Here is a 19,184-nt window from a genome sequence, read left to right on the forward strand (position 1 = left end):
CCCCGACCTATGGCAATTGTAGAGTCATTTTATAGAATAATTCTAGTGAAATTCTACAGAAATTTTTCATGTTTTTCTTGTTAAAAAAAAAGTTTATTCAAAGAAAATCAAACTCTTTTGAAATTATAAATCCATTACGTAATTCTGACAATAGTTTGCGCAGTAAACTATATAAGACTGTGTGAAAAAAGAATAACAAACAGAAAAAGGCTTAAAAAGTGAAAAAAAAGAAAAGAAAAAAAAGAACCCTGAGCTCCTCGACCTCTTTATGTACAACTAGAAAAACATAATCTCATTATCTTCTGTGGGCAAGTAATAATCAGAGGTACATATAATTTGATTCAGGTAGTACGTGCAGCACGGCTCATTTTCTTCAATGTTCAACTTTTGTTTGTGTGAGACTCGCTTATCGAGCAGAATGTAACTATAACACACCATGAGAGAGCCTCTCTTTTAAAGCGAAAAACGCTCTTTCTCTCTCTCTCTCTCTCTTTTGTAATTACGACTTTCGCAGTAATCGCCATAATAACCGAGGTCCGAGAGGGTGAGTTCAAAAACGTTCTTATACACCCCCAAATGGGTCCGAGCAAGCATTAATTACTGTGTTTATAGATAATTACCGCAAAAGCGTTATACACACTCACACCATCATTCTATTCGGAGCATTGTTTTCCCTACCACACTCTCTATATAGAGGAGAGAAAGAGAAAGAACTCACATGCACTTTTAATAATTATACTCCTTTTTTTTATTACAGGGTTTGCCTCAAGATGATAAGTCTCTGAGATTTTGTACAATCTTAAAAATTCTAGTAAAATAATTACCACCAGTATAATACTATACGGTATTATTATATTAACAGTGTGTCCTTTCATGTAAATTATAATTAAATATAATATGCACGATTCAAAGATAAATAAAGAAAGAAAATATATATTTACAAAAGAAGAAAAAAATTAAACTTCGAATTGGAAAACACAGAGGAAAAAATTTATTTCAAACAACCTTTGCCTAAAAAGGCAAAGGTTGTTTGAAATAAATTTTTTCCTCTTTGTTTTCCAATTCGAAGTTTAATTTTTATTTCCTAACTGATTTTTATCAGAATATATTCATTTGGTTTACTGTTGAACCGACTTTTGATTAAATATTTACTTTCGGGTAAATGAACGAATTTTAGTTTTACACTAAGTGAAAAAATTAAGTTACTTACATTATTCGATGCACACAACCGACACGACACTACTGAGGGCAATCACTATTACGAAGTTACGTATACCTGAAATCATAAAAGCAAAATTTATTATCGAGAACTTTAGACAAATGAATATTTATTATGAAGATAATTTAAATATGCAAAATTTTGACTTTTTTTTCAAATATTGTAACAAAATACCACAGTTTTTGTATAAAATGCAAGTTATTACAATTTTTATAATGTAAAAAATAACTACAGACAAATCTTTCAAGAATTATTTTTTAATTATTTTTCTACCTGAATTTTCGAAATATACAAATAAAAAGATTTTTAATAATTGAAATTTTGTAAAATTCAATAGAAAATAATTCATTTTTTCAAGCATTTTATTTTAATACCTACAATTTTTGATAATAAATTTTTGTGGAACTCTAATTACAAAAATTTGGAAAATAATTGAATTCTCAAAAATTTTAATGGAAAGTCTCCAACAAGTAAATTAAAAATAAAAATTAATGACAAATAGCTTCTAAAAATTATATTAAAATATTTCGTAAAAGTAATTCTTTTGAATTTTTTCATTCTAATTTTATTAAAATTCAATTATTTTCATTATTTTCAATTACATATTTCCGAAAATTCAAGTAGATAGAAAAAATAATAACATTAAAATACTTTTAGAATTATTTTTACCATTTTAGAGACAACAATCAAGTTCAAAATTTGTAATTAAAATTCATAAAAAGAATTTAATTACATTTTCAAAAATAACAAAAATTTTTACCGAAATTCAATTCTTTTTGAACTTTTTAATAACATTTTTCGCAATAATTAAATTATTTTCATAAATAATAAAATTATTTTAAGAAATTCCATTATTTTTGACAATTTTAATCAATTACTTTAAGCAACTATTCAATTATTTTCATAAATAATAAAAGTCATGGCAGGATTTCAATTATTTTTAATACAATTTTACCGAAATTGCTCGAAAAATGTGATTATTTTAAAAAATTTAATTTCAAATCCTTAGAAAAATCAATTATTTAAAAAAATGTTTTTTTGAAGTTCTTTGGAAGAATTAAGTTATTTACAAAAATATTAGAATTTTTTACAGTAATTTAATTATTTTCAAATCTTTTAATAAAATTGTTCGAAAGAAATCAATTGTTTTAAATAAAATTTTAATTAAATTTTTTTTGAAATAATTCAATTATTCTTTTAGATTTTAATTAAATTTTTCCCAAAAATTTAATTATTTACATAAATAATTCTTCGAAGGAATTGAGTTATGTCGATAAATAACAAAATTAATCCCGAAAATTCAATTATTTTGAGGCATTTTAATAAAATTCTTTGCAAAATTCAATTATCTTCATAAATAAAAATATTCATCATAAGAATTCAATTATTTTTAAAAGTAATAAATTTCCTCTTGGAAATGTAATTATTTTAAAAAACTTTTCGCAATTCAATGATTTTCAATATCTACTATTTTCATAAAATTTTCAAATATAATTCAATTATTTAAAAATTTTTATAAAAAATTAAATTTTTGTATTCAAATAATTGAATTCTCAAAGAATTCGGAAAATTATTAAAAATACGACGATTATTATAGTTAATAATTGATTTAGAGATAAAAAAAAGTGGTTTTAAATTGGTCTTTTTTTAAAACTTTATTTAACGTGGAAAAACAAATAAGAAGAGTTTAAATATTTATTTAACAACATAATTTTTTTTAATAAGGAAATTATGTTTAAGAGTTTTCCAATTTGAAAAATTATTTAAAACTATTTTTAAAAAATTAATTTTAAGAATTTCTTTATTATTATTTTCAAAAAATATTCAAAAAATTGAATTTATTAGCATTTCTTTTTTAATTCGAATAAGTAATAATGTTTACTAATTTGAATTAGAGACTCACTTTTCGCTTTTGCTTTGAATTAGTAAATTTTACTAATAAATAGCAATTTCTTCTAATTTATTAGTAAAATTTACTAATTTAATAGCAAAAAGTCACTAATTCAAATTAGTAAACATTTTTACTAATTCAAATGAAGAGAGTTGCACTATTGAACTAAAATCTTTTTTTCTCAGTGTAATTTTAATTTAATTTTTAAATTTCGCGACAGATTTTTAGTTTCAAAAACATTAGGGCCTCTAGAATTTTTTATCAAAACTAATTAAAGTTTATCACTTTCTTTCAGTGAAATACTATTTTCCTGAGTGAAACAAGAATTCAGATGCAAAATTTCACAAGATAAACTCCAAAAAAAAAAGTTTCTTGACCCTTTTTTTTAGAAAATTACGAAATATTTAAAAATTTCTAACTAATGAAAATACGGGCGTGGAATATACCTACATATAAAGAAGATTTGAGTTCGAAGGCACATACATATATATATAAATATATATCTCCCACTCGCACAAAAGACATGAATTAATTCTTTCATGGTCAAACTTGAAGCGATCGATCGATCTCCTTGTATACGTATGTACGTTTGATCGTCAAAGAGTGTTCGAATCTTGTTTGCATTAATTCAGGCTTTTAATTTAATATCCATTAATCACATATGTCAAAGCTGCATGACGTAAGAATGTATTCTACATTTAGCACGCGTTCAAAAGCAATGAAATCTTTTTCGATAATTAAGAAGATCGATGTAAGATGCAGCGAGAGAAAAATGATTTCTGACAGTGACTGTTTCGTTTAGTCATTCCACAATACATATATACAATCGTCAAAAGTGAAACCTGATTCTCATACTCTTTAACTAATCAAGAAAAAAAAAGAATTTTTTTTTAAATTCTTTTTTTTCGGAGAGAAATTTTGTTGATTAGAATATTTTAAAATATATGTTGATATTGTCATTGTCATATTTATTTGAAGGGGGGAAATTATCGACAGTCATGTTTTGATTGAAAATTAGGAGTTCTTTTTTTATTATTACAGGCTTCGCACTCGTCTACTAAAACCTACTATTTACTATACTTTTTCACGTTATGCTACTATTTGGGTATTTTTTTTAGATTTCAGCCACTAAAAGCTACTATTTCATTTTTTTGAGAATTTCCCCTACTTTAAATTCGATAATACTAGAAATAAAAAAACTATTCTCAAAAATTAAAATCAAATTTTTTAAAACCATTCAATTATTTTCGAAAAATATTCGAAATTCAATTATTTTCAATATCTAGTATTATCATAAAATTTCGCGATAGAATTCAATTATTTAAAAGAAAAATTAGTAAAATTTATCCAAAATTCAATTATTTTCATAAATAATAAAATTTCCACCAGAATTCAATTAATTTAGAATAGCATTTTGAAAAAAATTTCGAAAAAATTAATTATTCAACAAAATTTTTATACAATTTTTCACAATAATTTAATTACTTTCACTAATAATAATATTTTTCATGGAAATTCAATTATTTGAAAAAATATTTGATAAAATTCTAAGCAAGAATTCAATTATTTTCATAAATAATAAAATTATTCTCAGAAATTCCATTATTTTTGAAAACTTTAATACATTTCTTAGCAACTATTCAATTATTTTCATGAATAATTAAATTCATCGCAGGATTTCAATAATTTTTAATACATTTTTACAGGAATTGCTCGGAAAATGTAATTATTGTTAAAAATTTAATTTTAAATCCTCAAAAAAATCAATTATTTAAAAAATGTTTTTTTTTTAAATTCTGTTGAAGAATTCAATTATTTACAAAAATATTAGAATTTTTCACAGGTATTCCATTATTTTCAAATACAATTTTAATAACATTTTTTGAAATAATTCAATTATTCTTTTAGATTTGAATTAAATTTTTCCCAAGAATTCAATTATTTACAAAAATAATTCTTCGAAAGAATTCAATTATGTCGATAAATAACAAAATTATTTCTGAAAATTCAATTACTTTGAAGGATTTTAATAAAATTCTTTGCAAAATTCAATTATCTTCATAAATAACAATATTCAAAACAAGAATTCAATTATTTTTAAAAGTAATAATTTTCTTCTTGGATATTCAATTATTTTAAACAATTCTAATGAAATCGTTCACAAGAATTCAATTATTTTCATAAATAATACAATTTTTCTCGGAAATTCAATACTTTTTAAACATTTTAATAAAATATTTTGCAATAATTCAATTAATTTCATAAATAATAAAATTCTTCTCAGGAATTCATGTACTTTTAAAAATATCAAGAAAATTCTTATCAACTTTTAAATTATTTTCAAAAATAATAAAATTCATCTCATGATTTCATTTTTTTTAATAGGTACAATTTTACAGGAATTGCTCGAAAAATGTAATTATTTACAAATTTGGTCAAAACTCAAAAAATTAACATCGAACTGAATAAATGTAATTATATTCTTAAAAACTGAATTTCAATTCCTCGAAAAAGTCAATTATTTAAAAAAAAAATTTTTTTTTAAATTCTTTATAAGAATTTTACAGACATATTGGAATTTTTCACAGTAATTCAATAATTTTCAAATATTTTAATAAAATTTGTTCAAAAGAAATCAATTGTTTTAAATACAATTATAATTAAATTTTTTTTAAATAATTCAATTAATTTTTTAGATTTGAATTAAATTTTTCCCAAGAATTCAATTATTTACATAAATAATTCTTCGAAAGAATTCAATATTATGTCTATAAATAACAAAATTATTTTCTAAAATTCAATTATTTTGACATTTTGAGGCATTTTAATAAAATTCTTTGCAAAATTCAATTATCTTTATAAATAACAATATTCATCACAAGAATTCAATTATTTTTTAAAGTAAGAAATTTTTTCTTGGAAATTTAATTATTTTTAGTTTTAATAGAATTCATTGTAAAATTAAATTATTTTTAAAAACTTTTCGCAATTCAATTATTTTCAATTTCTACTATTTTAATAAAATTTCCAAATAGAATTCAATTGTTTAAAACAATTTTTGTAAAAATCTTCTTGAGAATTCAATTCTTTTTATGAATAATACAAATTTCTCAGGAATTCAATTATTTAAATTGGAATTTGCAAAAAAATTAATCGAAAGAAATCAATTATTTAAAAATTTTCATAAAATTCTTCGCAAGAATTAAATTATTTTTATAAATATTTAAATTCTTTCATGAATTATAAAATTCATTGCAGGAATTAAATTTATTAGCAGGATAAGAAAGAAGTTAATATTTTAATGAAGATCGAGTGCGAAAATTAATTATTTGTTATTATTAATGTTAATTAAATAATTATTCTTGATGAACTATTTAATGTTAACCAAGTATTTACATAACTAAATGGGTAATTGCCTATTAAATGTTAATTAATTTTTTACGTTGATACTTTAAAAGCCAAAAAAGTCCTTTTTTCGCGAAAATTTCACCTTCGACAAACATGCAAATGAGTGAAAAATTTCTTGGCACCTTTTCTCAACTCAGACAACCGGATCAACGTCCCGAAAGATACGAAGAAGAGCGCGCGTTGCCTGAGGGCCCTCGAGATGGCTGGTAATTTATACGTTTATCTCATTCCGTCAATATTTAAAGAAGGCCCAGCGCCATTGAGAAGACCCTCGAGGCCTCACGAATTTACGAAGAAGAAGAAAAAAAAAGAACTCAAACTCTTCGATTCATTTTCCATACAGTCATATAGTGAATAATTGTCCCCAAGAAGAATAGTTTTGCAAATTTTTAAATTTTCACCCTACAATGAGAAAACAAAGGACCCTTCCTCGTCGAAACAATACAATTTTTTCCCTTCATTTTAAAAAATCATTAATCTCACCTCGAATGTTGACAAAGAATCATTGTTATAAATTCTCTTTCTCTTATTTCTTTCATTAAATCGATAAAAATTCTAATAAAACTGTCTTTCTCTCTCCCTATCACGATTCGATCGTAAAAATTAATTTGCAAGCTTTACAAATGTCCTGCCTAAAGTCGGATTAACATAAACCCCAGTTTTTGATCGGAGATTAACTTCTGACCAAAAGTTAGAGTAAAACCGATATAGAGAGGTGCAGGTATACATATAGAATATATGGATGTGTGTATCTGTTTCACAAAGGCCAAAACAGGGGTGACATGGGGGGATAGTTTGGTGTCCAGTACTGTTTCAAAGTAAACGAAACTGCAGATGTAAGTCTTTGTAATGTTAATGTATAGTTTGCTAACAGTGTACATATATTGCGAGGGAGAGAGGGGAGTTAAATTCCAGAGAGAGAGAGAGAGAGGACAATATCCAGATGCACAATATGGATGTATAGCCGGTGTGGTCCACTATTATGTACACGTTGAGAGTGTATACAGTGATTCAAAATTACATGTATGTGTCTATTTGACATAAATTTCTAAATGTCACACTCAGGGAAAAGTTTACTTGAAATAACCAAATTTTAGTTTGAATCCACTAAATGCATTGCAGTTTTTAAGAAAAAAATTAAGTTTGAATCAAATACTCTATTTTGTTGTATGAACCTTATTTTACATTCTTCCTTAAAAATTCATAAGAGGAAAAAAAGAATTCAAGAAGAATTGATAATTGATAATTATTATAGAAATAAAATCAGGATTGACACAAAAATCTAAATTTATTTTTCCCTATAACTTTTCCATGAATTCCACACAAAATTTTGATTTTTCCCCTGATACATAAAAGTATAAGATCACGAATTAAGAATTCTTAAGAATTAAGAATACGATTCACTCTAAAAATTATTAGATACTCAAAAAAAATTTCTATTGCATTTGTTTACAAATTTTTTTAATTGTAAAATTATTTCAAAACAATAACTTGTTTTTTTAAATAAATATTTAATCATAGTTATTTTCCCATAGAAATCTAGAACTAGAAGAACCTTTTTGAAGAACTAGAACCTTTTTGAAATTCAACAACTTATAAGAATTTTTTTTAAAAAACATGAAGGAATCTTTCATTTTTTTTAAATTTTATTTATTTATTTTTTTGTCATTTCTTCATGTTTTATAATAATTGAAGATTACAGAGTGAGAAAATCATTAATATATATTCTAAGAATATTGTTTTCATAACTTCTTCAAAATTATTTTCATATCATTTCAATTCAATTCAATTATTTTCTAGAATTTTCTAACCAAAATTCTTCTTTAAATCAATTATTTTTCATAATTTTTTAAAAAGTTATTTGAGAATTTTCAAATCCATTTGCTTACAATTCAATTTTACGAAACTTCGATTATTTGGGAATTCTTCAATTAAATATATATTAGAAAATATAAAATTCAAATCATTTAAAAAAAATTCAATTAAACTTTTTAAAAAAAAATTAATTCTACAAAAATGGTAGTTAAAAGTATGAAAAATTAGGATTTTCAAAGAAATTAATTTGAAACTTTTGACAAATTTTAATGAAATTTTTAAGAATAATTACATCTCTCGAGGAATTCGATTAAAATTGTATTTAAAATAATTGAATTCCTAAAAAGAATTTTATTATTTATGAACATAATTAAAATTTCTGAAAAGAAATTTTATTATTAATTAAAATAACTGAAATTCCTAAAAACAATTTTATTCTTTATGAAAATAAATGAAATTTCTAAAAATAATTTTATTATTTATGAAAATAATTGAATTCTTGTAGAAAATCTTATTTTTTATAAAAATAATTAAATGCTTGCATAGAATTTTATTAAATTTTTTTAAAATAATTTAATTCTTTTGGAAAACTTTATTAAAATATGTATAGTAGATATTGAAAATCATTGAATTCATGAAAATTTTTGAAAATAATTGAAATTTTGCCAAGAACTTTATTCAAATTTTTGAAAATAATTGAATTTCTGAAAATAATTTTACTGTTTATAAAGATAATTGAAATTTTGACAAAAATTTAAAAAAAGACTTGAATTTCTGTAAAGAATTTTCTTACCTTTGAAAATAATTTAATTTCTGCAATCATTTGTAACTTCTTCAAAATTCAATTTTTTTAGTGTTTATAAATAATTGCAATTTTTTCAAGAATTCTATTAAAATTTTTGCAAATAATTGAATTTCAGAGAAGAATTCTGCTATTTATAAAAATAATTGAAATGTTGATTAAAATTTGAAAAAAAATTTTTTTAATAATTGAATTTTAAAAATTACATTTTTTGAGGAATTCGATTATAATTGTATTAAAAATAATGAAATTACAATTCTGCGATGAGTTTTATTTTTTATGAAAATATTTGAATTATTTCGAAAAAATTTATAAGAAAGTGATAAATAAATGATTTCCTGTAAAATTTTTCATTATTTATAAAAATAATTAAATGTTTGAGTAGAATTTTATTAAAATTTTTGAAAATAATTGAATTTTTCCAAAGAATTTTATTACTTTTGCAAATAATTGAATTTCCGTAATCATTTGTAATATTAATAAATAAAAAATTTCCAAAGAGTTTAAATTATTAAAAGTTTTCTAAAATTTTTATTTTAATCAAAATAAAAAATAAAAAATTTCAGCAAAGTTTAAATTTTTAAAAGTTTTCTAATTAAATTTATTGAAAATTGAAATTTTACAAAATTTCAAATTAGAACCTTTTGAAGTTCATCCATTAATGGAAATTGTAAACCCAACTCTTTTTAAATTCAATTAATCTTGAAATATTTAAGTAAAATTATTCATTAAATAATTTATAAGTAATACTTTTGTGGTAATTCTCAAAGAATGAAGTCATATAAATAAATTATTGTCAGAAATAGAAAAAATTGAAGGTTTTGTATTAAAATTCGTGGTTAATTTCATAGTTTACGAGGCAAACAAAACAAAAACATCAAAATTCAGAGTTTTCTCATGAATTTTAAAAATTTAATTTTTTCCAGTACTTTTAATAAAAATCCCTTATTTCTCTGACCTTCCTAATCAAATTTTAGACTTTCTCACGAAATATCACATTAATTTATTCAATATATTATTAAGAGAAAAAGAGTCGAAAAATTAACATTAAAATCCTGAGTCACATGCAGTTATTAAGTGATTAATTAAAGATTAAATTTGATTAAACAGTTTGATTAACAAATAATTGAAAATAAACTTTTTCCCCGAGTGTATAACAAGATTGAAGATTAAATTTCCGCAATAAAAATAATAAAAAAAAAAAAACCGAAAAAGTGCAGTAATTACAATTTTTTGTTCGAAACGATAAAAAAAAAGATCGAAGCAGATAAAAAAAGGGTAATTTTATATACTTCTGTATATGGAGATAAAGTGAAGTAGATAAGACAGCACGTAAAATACTCGAAAGGGTTAATTGCAATGTTAGAGGTATGTTTTCTCTGAAGAGAGAAAGAGATAGAGAATTCGCGACAGCGCATTATGCATACGAGTTTCTGACTGTGCGCGCTTATGAAGGGATCTGATTGAGTTCTGAGTATATGGCGTCTGGTTCTCGAGCTGCTAATTAAACACCCGCGAAGAAACAGAACACACCGAGTGTTTCTATCTTGCTTTTCCCCTCCCCTCCCCACTCCCTCTCTCTCTCCAATTCTCTCTTTCACATTCACTGATTGATATTTAAGTCCACAAGTTTCAAACCACCCATTCCCCACCCACAGTTACTTCCATCTTGTTTCACAGAGTCGTTAGCGAGTTGCTGCTGCTTCTGATGTTACTGATGCTGGTCCTTATGTTGCTGATGATTTTTGCACACCTGGCATTGTCTGGACACTACGTGGCACGAGTAAATGGCATATATATATATGCTTCGATTAAATCCAACTTGCGACCAAACTAGTTCTGACAATTTTCTTTCTTCATTCCCTTTACAAAATTTTGACTTCGAAATTTGTATTAAGAAACATAATTTCCAAAATTACAAACAAAAAAATTATCTCTAAATCTGAAGTTGTGAAAAATAATTAGTTATTAATAAAATCGTGGCTGGCTGGTTGCTTCAGAAATTAGAAAACAATAAAAAAATTGTCAATAGATAATTACTACACTGAGAAAAAAAAACTATTGGTTCAATTGCACCAATACTACACGGAGAGAAAATTATATTAAATGTTGTAAAAGTATTTCAAAATTTGCTCTCTAAATTTGGATTAGTTAAAAATATCAAATTTGATATCAAAAAAGTCAGTCACTGATTCAAATAGTAATATTTTACTAATGAAATAGTTAATAATGACTAATTATTAATTAAATTAAATTTTAGGTTACGTAAAAAATTAAAAATTTCAATTCCATTTTTTTGAAGTAATAATTTCTGTATTAATTTTTTTTCTCACAAGCTGTGTTAATTTCATTTTTGTAAATAAGGAAGTAGGCCTCGGATCGACTTTAAGACACAAAAAAATCGCTTTCGTCGATTAAAAATACAAAAAAAAAACGAAAAAGTCCTTTATTTATTGAGTATTGTCATAAAAATGTAATTTTGTATTTTTCTAATCTTTCACTGATTTCTAAATATAATTATTCAAAACTTTAATAATTTTGTTAAACAAATATTTAAAAACTTCTTATTTGTTTTACCAAGGGGAATAAAATTTAAAAAAAAATTTTAAATCTTCTGAAATTTAATTCAATTATTTTCTACAATTTTTAACTAAACTTCATCTCTAAATCAATTATTTTTAATAATTTTACGAAAGTTCATCGAGAATTCAATTATTTACATACAAAAATTCAAATTTTTATACTAATTGTAGCGGTCCATGTTTTTTTTAAATTATTAAAGGTATAATATTTTCAAAAAATTATCATAATTTCTTAAAAATAATATTCTAAAAATATTTTTAAATAATTTTTAAATAATTTTTAAAAGATAATAGTTTTTCAATTATTTACAATATTGATAAATTCCCCAACAATTGCAGGTAAAATATTTTTAAAAAAATTAATATTTTAATGAATTTTGATAATAAATTAGGAAATTGATTTCTCTTAAATTTTAATAAGTCTAAAAAAGGAAATTTTTTAAAAAATTTTATTCACTTTGTTTTGTAGATAATTGAATCTTACAAAATTATGACAAAACAATTCTAACAATTAGTTGTTTTTTAACAATGTAATGCAATTTTTTGAAAATAATTGAATTTTTTAAAAGAATTTTAGTATGATTTAAAAAAAGGTAATTAATTGTTTGAAGAACTTTGATTACAAATTTTGAACAATTTTTATTATAAATAAGAAAATGATTGCTCTCAAATTTTAATAAGTCTAAGAAGTGAATTAAAAAAAATTTTTTAATACTTTGTTCGAAGATAATTGAATCTTAAAAAATTATGACAAAACAATTCTAAGAAAATGTTTTATTAAAATTTTCGAGAATTCAATATATTGTTTTCTAAAATTTGTAATTAGATTTCTTGAGAGGTTGATTTTCGAAAAATTGTAATAAAATACTTGAAAAAAATCAATTGTTTTTAATTAAATTTTATAAAATTTAAATGATTTAAAATCTTTTTAATTGTGTATTTTGAAAATTTAATTAGTAAAATTATTCAAAAATAATTTAGTTTGAAAGATTTATCTACAGTTAATTTTCACATTATAAAAATCGAAATAAGTTGCATTTTATACTAAAAAAAGTGGTATTTTGTTGCAATATTTGGAAGAAAAGGCAAAAAAATCGCAATTTTAGAAAATAAGTGAAAATAAGTCGAATTGTTCGAAAATAATCGAAAAAAGTCTTAATATCCAAGGTCTAGATAATTTTATTCCCTATTTGCTAAAATTTTGCTAAATTGCATTATTTGCAAAAAGTAATTTTTATTCTTTGTAAAAAGTAACTAAATTTTTCCCTCGCTTTAAAACATAGAGTTAAATTGACTGTATCAATTTATTACCTTCTTGTTAAATGTGTACCGGTAAAATAAATTCTAATAGGCCTTTACAGAAAAAAAAAATCGTATAGATGTAAATGAGTAAGTTTTTCTAGGAACATTCTTCTCAGTTGAGGATTGACAATCAAGTATTCTGTTTGAACCTATTGGATTGCTCATTACAATGCTTTCTTTATGACGAAGCAAATTTGATGTTTATTCATTCTAATCTCTCATTCAACTACCGTAACAAAACCGAAATATTTAAATATTTAACCATTTTTTTCTCCTCTAATATCCTGACAGAATGATTTTTTCGTTTGAATTCAAAAAAATAGTTGCGTCAGTTTCATTTCAATATTTTTTATTTGATAATAATTCGTACTTATAATATGCGGAATATCGGCAATAATGTGTTGTATTAAATATAATGTATTATATTAAATACCTATTATGTTAAATATGCTATTAAACATAACGTATTTTATTAAATACCTATTATGTTAAATATTCTATTAAACATAATGTATTTTATTAAATATAATATATTGTATTAAACAAAATATAATATTTATTTATTTATTTGAACATAAACATTTATTTGAATTATATGTTTGACCCCTTTGCCCTATTTAAAATAGTGTCCTAGTTAGGAACTGGCCAGATCCCTACTAAATACCTATTTCAGCCTAATTACATACAATCAAGTCCTAATAGGGCCCTACTTTTTGCCCCATTTAAAATAGTGTCCTGGTCAGGAACTGGTCATGTCCCTAATAAAGCCCTATTCCAACCCGATTACAATTAAATTCTAATCAGATTACAATTAATTTCTAATTTCTACTGGGGCCAGGTCGAACCTAGTGCTTCATTCATTGGGGCCAGTGTGGAAATTTGCCCCCTTTGCCCCGTTTAAAATAGTGTTGTAATAAAATCTAATAAAACTAGTCAGGTCCCTACTAAAACCCTATTTCAGTCTCATTTCAGTAAAATCCTAATCAGAACCTGATAGAATCATATCTCATATGACAATCGTTCATAAGTATAACAAGAACGATTAGCAAAGAGTGAAGGCAAAAAAAAATTACGCCTTCAGCTGACAATCGTGTGCGCGAAAAAAGTTAATAACAAGTGCGCGGTTATCGACAAGGTATTAAACACGGTGACCATTCGAAATCGTTTTATCAGACATCGAGTCGTTTCGGTTTGCAATTACCATTTCAAATGCTCACCTGAGTTCGCCTTTTCACTATGCACACACACTATACTTCTTATTCCTTGTGTTACACCGGGTGGTCCTTGTCGCGGTTGGGTTGGGGGTTATTATTTAGTTTGGTCCTTTCTATCTCTCATCTCTTCGAGCATACACTCTCTTTTCTCTTTTCCATCTTCTTCTTCTTCCACTTCTCTCCTTCTTCCATCCCATATATATATGCATCCACACCCACGTCTATTCTCATTCTAATCAGCTCTGCCGCCTTTTCTCCTCGACCTAAGCATTGCACTCTGAATTTTTCAACCATACAAGTGGTCTTACAAATCATTTATTATTTTTACAAGTTCCTTTATTTCTCCAACTCTTTCTCTCTCTTTCTCTTTGCCACTTCAACACGAAACGGAATTTTTTTTCGAAAAAAATGTATTTTTATTATAAAATAGGGAAGAATTAAGCAGACCCGGGGTGGAGCCCTGTTTCAGCCCTGGTAGGGTCAGATTTCTTCGTCTCCTCAAAACGGAATTTTCTTTTTTGAAAAAATACGTATTTTTATTATTGGATAGGGAAAAATTAAACAGACCCGGGGTGAAGCCCTGTTTCAGCCTTGATAGGGCCAGGTTTCTTTCACTGCAAATAGAAAGGGGATTTTTTTTATTTCCTAAAAATAGTTTAACTTATTTTGACAAGAAATTTTAACTAAAATTGTCTTTAAATCGATGATTTTTAATATTTTTTTAAACAATTCTTTGACAATTTTCAAATCTATTTGTTTACAATATTCAATTTTACGAAATTTCAATTATTCGTAAATTCTTCGATTAAATATAAAATAGAACTTAAAAACTTAAAATAATATAAAAGAAATTTAAGTAAACTTTTTTAAAAAAATTAATTTTAAAATTCAACTATTTCTAAAATTTCTAAAAATTTAATATTCAATTATTTCAAAAATTTCTAAAAATTTAATATTCAATTATTATCTAAAATTTTAATAGAAATCCATTTTTAAATCAATTTTTTAAAAAAATTCAACTACAATTCAATTATTTAAATACAAAAAAAAACAAATTAATTGAATGATTGCATGTTTCTTAAAATTGAATTCTCATAAAGAATTGTATTAACAAATTTTTAAATAATTGAATTCTTTTGACGAATTTTAATAACAATTTTAAGAATAATTACATTTTTCAAGGAATTCGATTAAAATTGTCTTGAAAATAATTTAAATTCTACAATGAGTTTTACTATTTAATTATTTACGAAAATAATTGAATTCCTAAAAAGAATTATATTATTTACGCAAATAATTGAATCCCTGTAAAAATTTTATTATTTTTATTTATGAAAATAATTGAATGATTACAAAAGAATTTTTAAAAAATTTGTAAATAATTGAATTAGTGTGAGATTTTTATTATTTGTGAAAATAATTAAATGTTTGCGCAGAATTGTATTACAATTTTTTTTTTTTTAATAATTGAATTCTTTTAGAAAATTTTATTAAAATAGTAGATATTAAAAATCATTGAATTGAGGCAAATTATTAAAAATTATTGAAATTTTGCCATGAATATTATCAAAATTTTTGAAAATAATTGAATTTCAGCGAACAATTAAATTTTTTCTAAAGATATTTGAAATTATAACGAGATTTTTTTTTTAATTTCTGAACATAATTGAAATTTTGCGAAGAATTTTATTATTTATGAAAATAATTGAATTGCTAAAAATAATTTTATTATTTACGAAAATAATTGAATCTCTGTAAAAATTTTATTATTTACGAAAATAATTCAATCTCTTTAAAAAATTTATTATTATTTATAAAAATAATTGAATTATATTGCAAACGAAATTTATAAAATATTTGTAAATAATTCAATTCCTGTGAAGTTTTTATTATTTTTTGAAAATAATTAAAGGTTTGCGTAGAATTTTATTAAATTTTTTAAAAATAATTGAATTCTTTTGGAAAATTAATTTAAAATAGTAGATATTAAAAATCATTGAATTCAGGTAATTGAAAATAATTGAAATTTTGCCATGAATGTTATTAAATTTTTTTTAAATAATTGAATTTCGAAGAAAAATTAAATTTTTTCTAAAGATAATTGAAATTTTGACGAGAATTTTATTACTTTTGAAAAAATTGAATTTCTGCAATCATTTGTAATTTCTCAAAAATTCTCCAAATTATATCGTACAATTTACGAACTTTTCGACTATTTAAAAAAAATGATTTTTAAGGACATTTACGAGATTTACGGACCTAGTTAAAGCCCTGTAAATATAATAATTATTTATAATAAAAATAAATTTTCCATCCGTAGCAGGGGATTTTTTCCTTTCGCCAGGACAAATCCCCATTTCAGCCCGGTTAGGCCCAAAAAGGGCTAGGAATATTTCCACATACATTTTTCTCACTTGTGATTTATTATAATTTGTCACTTTTTTTTCTTTTTCTCTCGTTCACGACACTTGAGTGACAAGTGTATTTGTTTATAGGGAGAATTCTAATTAGCATGCAGGTAGTCTTGATCAGATGACTATAAAGAAATGAAGGCGAAGGGAAACGTGTACGCAAAATCGTCAAATGCGTATCAAATGAAAATATATCCATAAAAGAACGTGTCTCGGATTAATGCCTGTGTTTTTTTTTATATCGACAACGAAGAAATTGAATGAATCTATTTTTTGCCAACTTCCCTGAGCTAAACATAATTCTAAGAAGTTAATTAACATTTTTCATTGGTAGCATGTAAAGCAACTTGAATGAACACCTAATTTTAATTAAGGGGCCTCTGCGAATACATTTTTTGAATAGCAAGTGATTATTATTATTATTTATTATTTTTCCATAGGAATTAAGATTTTCAAAAATTTTCTATTATAAGAATATTTTTACTGTAACTTCTTAAAAATTATTTTCATATTCAATTATTATCTAAAATTTGAACTAAAATCAATTTTCAAATCATTTTTTATTAGAAAATTCTACTAGAATTTAATTATTTAAATACAAAAGTTAATTATTTATTGAATAATTGAATGTTTCTTAAAATTTAATCCTTCTAAAGAATTTTATTAACAAATTTTTAAGCAATTGAATTCTTTTGATCAATTTTAATAAAATTTTTTTTGAATAGTTACATTTTTCAAGCAACTTGATTAAAATTGTATTAAAAATAATTAAAAGTCTGCGATGAGTTTTATTATCTCTAAAAATAATTGAATTATTGAGAAGAAACTTATAAAAAATTTGTAAATATTTGAATTTCTGGGAAATTTTTATTATTTATGAAAATAATTAAATTCCTGTGTAATTTTTAATATTTATAAAAATAATTAAATGTTTGCATACAATTTTATTGTATAAAAAAGAATACTTAAAAATTCCAAAAATAATTTAATTAATTTACTAGAGTTGCGTCTACAATTTTTAAAAATAATTTAATTTCAAAGAGTTTTAAATTAAAGATTTACAAAATTTGAATTACAATTTTATAATTTTAATAACTTTCTCAAAAATTATATAATAAAATTGATTTAAAGCAGAATTTAGGTTAAAAATTCTAGAAAATAATTTAATCGAAATCTTGAAAATAATTTTGAAGAATTTACAGTAGAAATTTTTTTTTAAATTATCAACTTCCATAGTGTTTAAACTTTAAAGTTTAATTGAAAATTTTAATTTCTATAGAAAAATAATAATAATGATCAAATATATATTTAAAAACAATTTTTCATGTTTTGAGGAATTTTGCTATTGAAGATATTCAGAAAATAAATGTATTGCAAATCATGTCAATTTTGTTCAGAACAAAAAAAAAAGTAATCGAAATAGACAAATGTCAAAGATTTAATTATAATGACTCAAGGTTATTCTCTCATTTTAAATTAAAACTCAGAAAGCTTATAGGCAATTTTAAATTCCGTGACTGGAATATTCATAAATCGTGGGACATTTCCGTAAATTGAAGATCAACATCTTGTGAATATCAGTCTTAGAGAGGAAGGAAAGGGGGTGGGGGGAGAGAGGGGGGATTAATTAAAAGCAAGAGTGATTGATCGTCACTTTATCCGTATTCCAAGCACTGTCACCCTAATCAATCCCGTGAGAAATAATACTTAACTCTAAAAAAAATTCCTTTTTCTTAATTTTCGCAGAAAAATACTCAAATAAATAAAAATCTTCACAATTCTGGAAACTATAATTCAAGTAAATGACAGTTTAGTAAAAAAAAAAATTTTTTTCAAAAACGAGTTTGTTTTTCGCGAAATATTTTCAAGACTACTGAAATGCAAATTGGACAAAATTGACCCGCATTCATCTGGCAATGTAATAAAGGGGTTGCGAGCATGAATTTCAATGATGGAACACGCGACAATCTCCCACCGCACATTTAGTTGAGAGAGTGAGAGAGCGAATGTTACAATTTCAGATTTCCCAATAATAATCCAGCAGATATCGAAGGAGTTGGTTTTGAAGTTACTCGCAGTTTCGTGGAATAACCTCGTCGCGTTATAATGATCGCTAAGCTGGCAATTACCCAGCGCTCGAATTCAGTCAATTGTCATTCAGCTCGTGCAGGACAATGCCCGTTGTTCACCCGCGCATCTGACTTGAATATCATATGATCCTCATATAACAAAAATTGCTACAGAGAGAGAAGGAGACCAGAAATGTTTTTTTATTCACACTTATATACAAGATACATTAGGAATTATTGGTGGGAAGGAGAATTTTCTTGTCCTATTCAAGAATTTTGATCGGACCCTGATTTGGGGTAAATTTATTGTAGATTGCCCAAAACTGTCAATAATATTTTATTAAACTGTTATTTATCCGAAATGCAAATTTTCAGAAGTGTTATTTGGCCTAATTTTATTGTTCAACTGAACTGTCATTTGTAATCGACAAAAAATAATTAATAAACGTTTTTTCCCTTTATTTTCAAAGA

General features: G+C 23.7%; 1 long non-coding RNA gene across 2 annotated transcripts in view; it reads right to left on the reverse strand.

The window, feature by feature from the left end:
* Positions 1 to 1,210: 1,210 nt before the first annotated feature.
* Positions 1,211 to 19,184, reverse strand: part of LOC122504385 — a 167,751-nt gene continuing 149,777 nt past the window's right edge. For both annotated transcript variants that reach the window (XR_006301828.1, XR_006301827.1), the window contains one exon: positions 1,211 to 1,276. This is a non-coding gene — a long non-coding RNA (uncharacterized LOC122504385). The remainder of the gene's footprint in view (positions 1,277 to 19,184) is intronic.

This window comes from Leptopilina heterotoma, unplaced genomic scaffold (assembly GCF_015476425.1).
Source record: "Leptopilina heterotoma isolate Lh14 unplaced genomic scaffold, ASM1547642v1 Lhet_294, whole genome shotgun sequence".
NCBI classification, from domain to species: Eukaryota; Metazoa; Arthropoda; class Insecta; order Hymenoptera; family Figitidae; genus Leptopilina; species Leptopilina heterotoma.